This window comes from Octodon degus, unplaced genomic scaffold (genome assembly GCF_000260255.1).
Source record: "Octodon degus isolate 3935 unplaced genomic scaffold, OctDeg1.0 scaffold00209, whole genome shotgun sequence".
Classification (NCBI taxonomy): domain Eukaryota; kingdom Metazoa; phylum Chordata; class Mammalia; order Rodentia; family Octodontidae; genus Octodon; species Octodon degus.
The window spans coordinates 910,163-918,009 of record NW_004524785.1 but is presented as its reverse complement, the minus strand read 5'-3'; the positions used below and the strand labels follow the sequence as shown (position 1 = coordinate 918,009).

The 7,847-nt window shown below is 39.1% G+C and overlaps 1 pseudogene; it reads left to right on the top strand.

Moving 5' to 3' along the window:
- Positions 1-1,396: 1,396 nt before the first annotated feature.
- Positions 1,397-2,146, top strand: LOC101563764 (annotated as a pseudogene).
- Positions 2,147-7,847: the final 5,701 nt, after the last annotated feature.

The following is a 7,847-nucleotide window of genomic DNA, read 5'->3' as shown; positions in this document are numbered from 1 at the left end:
TAATACTTAAAACAGACCAATAATATGAATGCATTAGTTATCCACAATTTTATAAATTAAAAAAAAACAACAACAGAAACATGGTGAAGTAAAATATTTTCCCCCAAATTATACATTTCATATTAAAAAAAAAATTCTGAGGATCTTCACGTTATTGATTTTTGATTCCAAATGGTTTGCTTTTAATTATTAGAATTTGTGGGCAGGCCAAATATAGCTCACCACATTAAAGCACCTGCAAGCAGGCACAGGGGCCAGGGTTTGATCTCCAGGCCTGCTGTGTCAGCCCTGTCCCTGGGGCACACCGAGACAGCAATTGAGACTGGGCTTGGTGGCATGTGCCTGTAATCCCAGGTCTTAGGAGGCTGTAAACAGGCAAATCACTGAGTCTGATCTGTTCCTGAGACCATGTACACCCTATAGACCCTTCCCTAAAAGACAATAAATAAATAAATAAATAAAAATTAAAAATTATTAGAATTTGCTTCTAGTTTTCTATTTCTTTTGATTTTCTGAAGTATATAATCTGGAGCCAATTTAAATCTGACTTTCTTTTTTTTAAAATATCTTTATTTATAGAAACAAATAGCAATGAGACAGTTTCACAACCGATTTCTAGTACATTTTCAATAATTACTACATTGCATATTGTTGTTTTAGTGGTTACTCATTGTACAAGATGCAGACGTGATATCCTGTCTACAACACTATTAGAACAAATCTCTCTATTCATTGAATTAAGAGAATGGAGCTGTATATCTATCCTATTTTGAGTATACAGATACAAAATGGTTGTTAATTTGTATCCCCCCTTTTTTGGTTAGTTTTGTCAGAGAAAGACATTCCATTGTCATTTAAATACTGTAGATACATGAATTCAGCAAAATATTCCAATATAGCCCAATAGTCCATAATAGTAGTGGGTTTTCCATAAGACTGTCAATGTTTGAAGTTGTTGACTTGAGCCTTTTACAGCTCAGCATATTAATATAGCTTTACTTTTTATACTTCATTTTCATACTTTTCTGCTGGATGGGTAAGACCAAGAAAGAGCAAGAACTATATAACAAGAAATGTAACTTTTGGGTCCCATTCCGCATTGGGTGTGATGACCATTTTGTTTTAACCGTCCAGCGGGTGTTTGCCTCCAAACTGTGCTGTTACGGATGAAAAGCCAGAAAAGGCAAGCCGGAAGAGCAGGTGGATCGTCCAGCGAGTAGGGAGCCGACCCCTGAAGAGCGAACCTCGCCATCTACCAATTACGCCCACCTCGTCAGCCCGAGCCCCTCCATCGTCCACTGGGGTTCGGCTTGTCCCCGGCCTGCCTGCCGCAGCCGTGGTGGCAGCCCCGGGAGGAACACTGGCATCCGTTTCCTTCGATCCTCGGGATTTGCAGATGGCTGCCCAGTCAGTGCCAAAAGTTGTGCTAAAAAGCACCACCAAGATGTCTCTAAATGAGCGCTTTTCTAATATGTTGAAGAACAAAGAGCCGATGCCAGTGAATATTCGGGCTTCGATGCAGCAACAACAGCAGCTAGCCAGTGCCAGAAACAGAAGACTGGCTCAGCAGATGGAGAATAAACCCTCTGTCCCGGCAGCATTAAAACTTAAGCAGAAGAGTTTAAAGCAGCGCCAGGGTAAGAGTAACATCCAGGCACGCTTAGGCCGACCCACAGGGGCTCTGGCCAGAGGAGCAATTGGAGGATGAGGCCTGTCCGTAGTCCAGAGAGGCTTGCCCAGAGGAGGACTGCATGGGGGACGCGCCACCAGAACCCTGCTTTGGGGTGGGATGTCGCTCCGAGGTCAAAACCTGCTTCGAGGTGGACTAGCCGTAGCTCCCCAAATGGGCTTAAGAAGAGGTGGTGTTCGAGGTCACGGAGGTCCTGGGAGAGGAGGCCTAGGGCATGGAGCTATGGGTCATGGTGGAATCGGTGGCAGAGTTCGGGGTATGATAGGTTGGGGAAGAGGGGGCTTTGGAGGATGTGGATGAGGACATGGACGGGGGAGAGGGGCCCTTACTCGCCCTGTGTTGACCAAGGAGCAGCTGGACAACCAGTTGGATGCCTACATGTCAAAAACTAAAGGACATCCGGATGCTGAGTTGAATGCCGACCTGGCACAGACAGATCCTGAACCAATGAATTAAACCTGCCTGCCTGCCTGCCTGCCTGCCTGCCTGCCCATCTGTGAGAGACTCTTGTTAAAGTTGCCACATCTGTAAATAACCTTGGGATGACAGAGAAGAAACCTGGTTGATGGAAGAAGGACCTATCGTAACAGGCTGTGGAGTTACCTGCCACCAGTTTGTGCATTTTGTGTGTTCCTTTTACTTTTGATACTGTGCTGTGTGAAAAGCCCTTTCCCTTTGATTTGGTTGAATGTCTTTTGTTGTTTATTCCTTTCACCCAGACTTCTCTTTGAACATGAATGTGTTGGCCTTGTGTGCAGAACACTTACCCTACCTCTGCTTTCTCGTGCCTACCATACCCTCTGACATTCTAATGTTCCTTGTGTTTGTCTCTCTGCCCCAACCAGAGGGTCCCAAAAAGAGCCAGTGTTCCTGCTTAATGCCTTGGTTTCTGAGTTGGAATTCTGTTGTACATCCTCTTTACTTGGCTTTTAGTGTCAGGAAGATGTGGAGTTCAAAAATGCTTTCAGAAGGGCCAGGGGGAATAGCAGAAAGGCATGGTGCCTGTCTGCAAACATGAGGTTCTGAGTTTGATTCCTGGTTAAAAAAAGAGAAGATACTGGTGAAAAATGCATTCTGCTGTGTTACCAATGTAGGATCACTACTTTTGCTACAGGGCCATGTTACAAGTAGCACCTTCAGTTGCTTTAAAATTGCTACCAAGTTTATTGATACCAGAGAGATGATAACCCATGTGCTGATTTGAGTTGTGTACTTTGTCCCCTAACTGAGATTTTAAAGCTTTCTTTGGCCTTGTATCATGTCCAAAGAGGTTCAATTGGCTTCTGCCTAGACCATAGAAGCAGAAACCAGTTGGTTTGGTAGATGCAGTAGAAGGAAAAGGAAATAGGAAAGTGAAGGCAGACAAACTGCTGAAGGTAGAGGGTTCTAGAGCTACTCAGTGTTGAAATCCATTATCCTTATGTTTATTTGGACTTCTCTACTGGCTTTATTTGACTTGCTTTTCCTTAAAGATTTGAGTTCAACCATAATATGTCAGTTGGAATTTCAGTGGAATCTTATATTTCTGGCTCATTATAACAAATCGTTCTCTTAAAAAAAGAAAAAGAAAAAGAAATGGAACTTTTGTAACTGATAAGGTCAGTCAAATCCCCTCAGGATTTAACCTGAAGCCATGTACCTCAGTTTGTAGAACTTTTGTAAGTGTCAGCCATATGGGTGGATGAGTCACGGCCATTGCTTGACCAGTTGGCTCTCTGTGAAACATTGAGAGAATGTTTTCTCTCCATGTGACTCTCCTTGGGCACACTATACATCATCAATCACTTTCCTCTGTGGTCCCAAAATCCCCTTGATCAGAAAATTTGGGACACAATTGAGTTATAGGATGTTACAGTACAGGTTCTCCTATGTCCTGCGTCCTTCCTGACCTCGAAAGGCTAGGGTCAAAATGTTGACTGTCCTTGCAGCCTTTCTTTTTCTCTAATTTTTGGTCTGCAAACTTAAGTTGTTAACTCTCCAGAAGAGAAGTTTAATGTTATTATTACCCTGTATCATAGGCAGTTGAGCTTAACCTCACTATCTGTCTGAATATCAAACATCTTAACATAACATGGAATAGATATTTCCCATCAAGTATTGATATGCTAAACTTTGAGTCCCTCCAGAATATGAAGAAAAAGGATTAAAAAGATTTAAAAAAATTTAAAAAAAAGAATAAGCATTTACATATTTTTACACAGAAATTTAGAAATCTAACAATATACAGCCTTGAAGTAGGACAGTCCTGTGACTTTTTTTCATCTCATGTTTTCATTCATTACCTTTTGTTTTTTTTTAAAAAAAAAAAAAAAAACCAAAACTTTACTTGAGAGACAGTATGGCCGTAATTGGTCTGTCATTACAAGCAGTACAGAATGACAGGCATTCCAAGCATGACTCTACCATTCCACATTGCTTTCTTCATTGCAGTTGCTTCATTAAATCTGACTTTCAATAACTTTTTGGGTTAGAATTTTGTCTCCCAAATTCTCATGTTTTTGGAAGAATTGTGGAGTGCTGACTCATTGCTGGATTGGTTCATGGATGAGGTCCTACCTAAACACGGTTAGGAAGCCGGGTGTGGGTGGAGGAGGCAGGTCACCAGGGCTACTCTGGAAAGGTTTGTCTTTCTCCCTGGATCTTCCCTTCCCTACCTACCTCCAGATTTCAATGAGTTGAACAACTTTTTTCTACCAAAGCCTTTCCATACTCTGTTTTATTTTTTATTTTTATTTTTTTTTTTTTGGGGGGGGGGTTTCCTGGAAATGAGCTCACCCTGCAATGACACTGCAAGCCAAAATACACCTCTCTTAGGTCAAAGTTGTGGATACTATATGTTTTGCTCTAGTAGTGGGAAAGTGACAAAAACAAATTGTTATCAATTGATATTTACTTACTGGAGACTGTTATAAAACAATTGAAATCTGAAGCCTAGGTGAAAATGGTAAAAGATATTGGACTTCTATCCACTGAAGACAAGAAGTAAGTCTTTGTTTAGTCCTGATTATGTGTTCATAATCTATTATTCACTTCCAAAGAAATAGAACATATCAAGACACCGTTTACTTTGTGTTTTCATTAAGATGGCCGTGCGTCAATGGTCTTCAGATTGATACAGGATTGATGTCTGCTTATTCTCCACATCCACTGACAGCAAACCCAAAAGAAATACACTTAAAAGTATATCATACAACTGTGGGATTCCATTTAAGAGAGTATCTCTTGAGAGTGAGCATGAGAAGAAGCAAATTGTAGTCTGAACTTGATGACACAGTAGGTCTTCAGTGACAGGAGCGACCTGCATACAGCTGATGTAGTCAGACATCACCTAGGAAGGGCGGCAGGACCTGAAGGCTTCCTCGTCTGTGGGTCCTATGCCTGCCCGTGAACATCAGTAAATACATTCGAAGAGAAGCCTCAGCACTTACTGGATTCTTGTGTGCCTATTTTGTACCAAGCGTACATTCAAAAAAGGATAAACCATGGTTAGCAAGAAGGACTGTTTTTGTCTTTGCAAAACTTACATATCAGGAGACATTCAGGAAAGAATATCTTCAACAAAATTTATGGTAATTAAAAGGAAAACCCTGAGTTAAAAATTTTGAGTTATGTAATAATTAATTTCCCGTCTATAGTTTCCGTAATAACTATGCAATAAATAACTGAATTCTACCCCCCATATTTTTCTATTATAACTACAACAAATTAAGCTCTTACTAACCAGACAGCTATATTCTTTACATATAAGGCTTCTGGCTTCCATATCTGCTCAAATGAAATTATAACCAGACACACTAAAGTAGCAAGCAGCACGTAACCAGTGTTTTGAAATCTCTTCATTTCTGACTATAAGTGTAAAATCTGGTATGTCAGTGTATATCGGAAGGGGAGAGACCCTCACATACTTTTGCCCCTTGACATACTTTTGAATGGCTATGGCTTAGTGTATAAAAGCGTAGAATTTCAAAAGGCTGCCCTCTGTACAGTGCAATCAATATTGTTTAATTAAAGGATGATACTATTGATTTTAATTAACTAAAATTGCTTACCTAATTAGTTTCTAGTTCATATGTGTTCCCAGAGATGGATAATTTAGAGATTGCAATCCTCCTCTCCGTACCTTGGCTTAGAGTTACCTTTTTGAAAAATGCTAACTCTGGTACTCCGATCTTGAGTTGTCTCTGTTCTTGTTAGTGAATAATCTTGGGAATAATCTTGTTAGTGAATAATCTGCGTGTATGAATATAATTTTAACCTACACTGTGTAATAATGCTTCCTAAATGTGCATGCATGAATTTGTGTGGTCAAATGAATTATTAAATCCTGGAATCATTCTATTACTGAGGAACTTGGTACCATTATCACTTCTAGTCACCAATATATTTTTAAATGAATATTTTTCATTGTAAATGATCATTCAAAAGCTATATGTACAGTTCTGTGAGTAGCCATTTATTAAGCACAGGGCCTTAGAAATGCATGAGTTCTAATTTGCCTTTTGCAGGGATTATGGGGAGAGATAAGATTAGGTAACAAAATGTAAAAGTTTGTTTTTAATAATTTAAATAAAGTTTAATGTTGATGGTTAAATGCTTATTATGAAAGGCAACACTGCATTTCTGCTGACTATTTGAAGTCCACACCTATAAAGTCTTCTTGAGAAGATGGAAGATGTAAATGAAGAGGATATATTAATATGAATACCTACATCTACATCACTACCATTCGTGCTACTTAGAAATCTGCATATATAACCTTATTTAATCTTTACAAGGTCCAGAATTATGAGGTGATATTAGTCCCATTGTGTGTAAAGAAAACAGAGCTTCGTGCTTAGAGTTAAAGTGCCCTAAATCACATGGATACTAAAGTGTGATCAACTTCAAAAAAACTCTTTCCTTTTTCTTTTAAGCAATTCACATTAGAAACTAGCTTTAAAAAAGAATTTGCAGTATTTCTATGTCTGTCCAATAGGTAAAAGAGCTAATGACATAAATGTGTGGCAGCTTGCTCAGTTATTTTAACAAAACAAGCAACTACAATAATAATGCTTATGATTACCAATAGTACAGCCATTTATTAAGGATTAGTGAAGCAAGAGCTTTTGAGAATGCTTCAGGTACTTTAATTCATCTATTCTTCTTCTTTTAGTTTTTTCATTTATGTATTTGGTACAGAGGCTCACTATGCAGTTCAGACTCGTAATGATCCTCCTGTTTTCAGACTCCCCAGTGCTGGGATTGCAGGTGTGTGCCACCATGCTCTGACTCATTCTCTGGCTCAGTGTGTCTGGGGGTGGGGCTGAGGAGTCATGTGGGACTGGAGATCGAACCCTGGCCCCTGAGCTTGCCAAAGCAGGTTCTTAGCCTGCTGAGCTATCTCACCAGCCCTAATTCATCTATTCTTCACAGAGATTTTGTAAAAGATACTATAGTCATCATTTTAAAATTTTAAAACTTGAGACAGAAAAAATCAGATGCATTTTATTAGCATATTTAATTACTATAAAATCTAAGGTATTTAAGTTTAAAGCTGTTTGAATTGATAAACAAGCTAATGTAAATAGACATAGGAAAACTATAGAACTCAAAGCTGATCTACTAAACTGAAAATGATAAAAACAGAAGTGAAACAATTTCACTGACAAAATGTCATGTGATTAAATGTTAATGGCCCTATTTGTCAAAATTAATGTATAAACTTAGTTATATGTCAGTTAGAAAAAGCTTCCCTAGGGAAAAGACATTATCTTTGAAATAGATATAATGATTTTAAAATTTATATGACAAAATAAATGGTTGTTGTTATTTATAACAATGTATGAAGTGCAAAAAATGGAAATAGGAGGGGACTTGGTCTGCCTAACATTGAGCAACTGTATGAATATGCCACCATCAACTTAATATTGTACAAGTGTGAAGATTACCCAAGTCCACTACAGGAGCAAAAACAACACAATGAAGAATTCAGAAATAACGCTGATGTATCTGAGTACTTAATACATGCTTGAGATAACATCTCAACTCAGTGGGAAAATTATGACTTAGAAGGGATCATTCAGGGCTGGAGAGATGGCTCAGTGGTCTAAAGCACCTACTTAGAACAAGCTTGGCAAGGCATCAGGGACCGCGGTTCAATCCCCCAGCACCACATGCC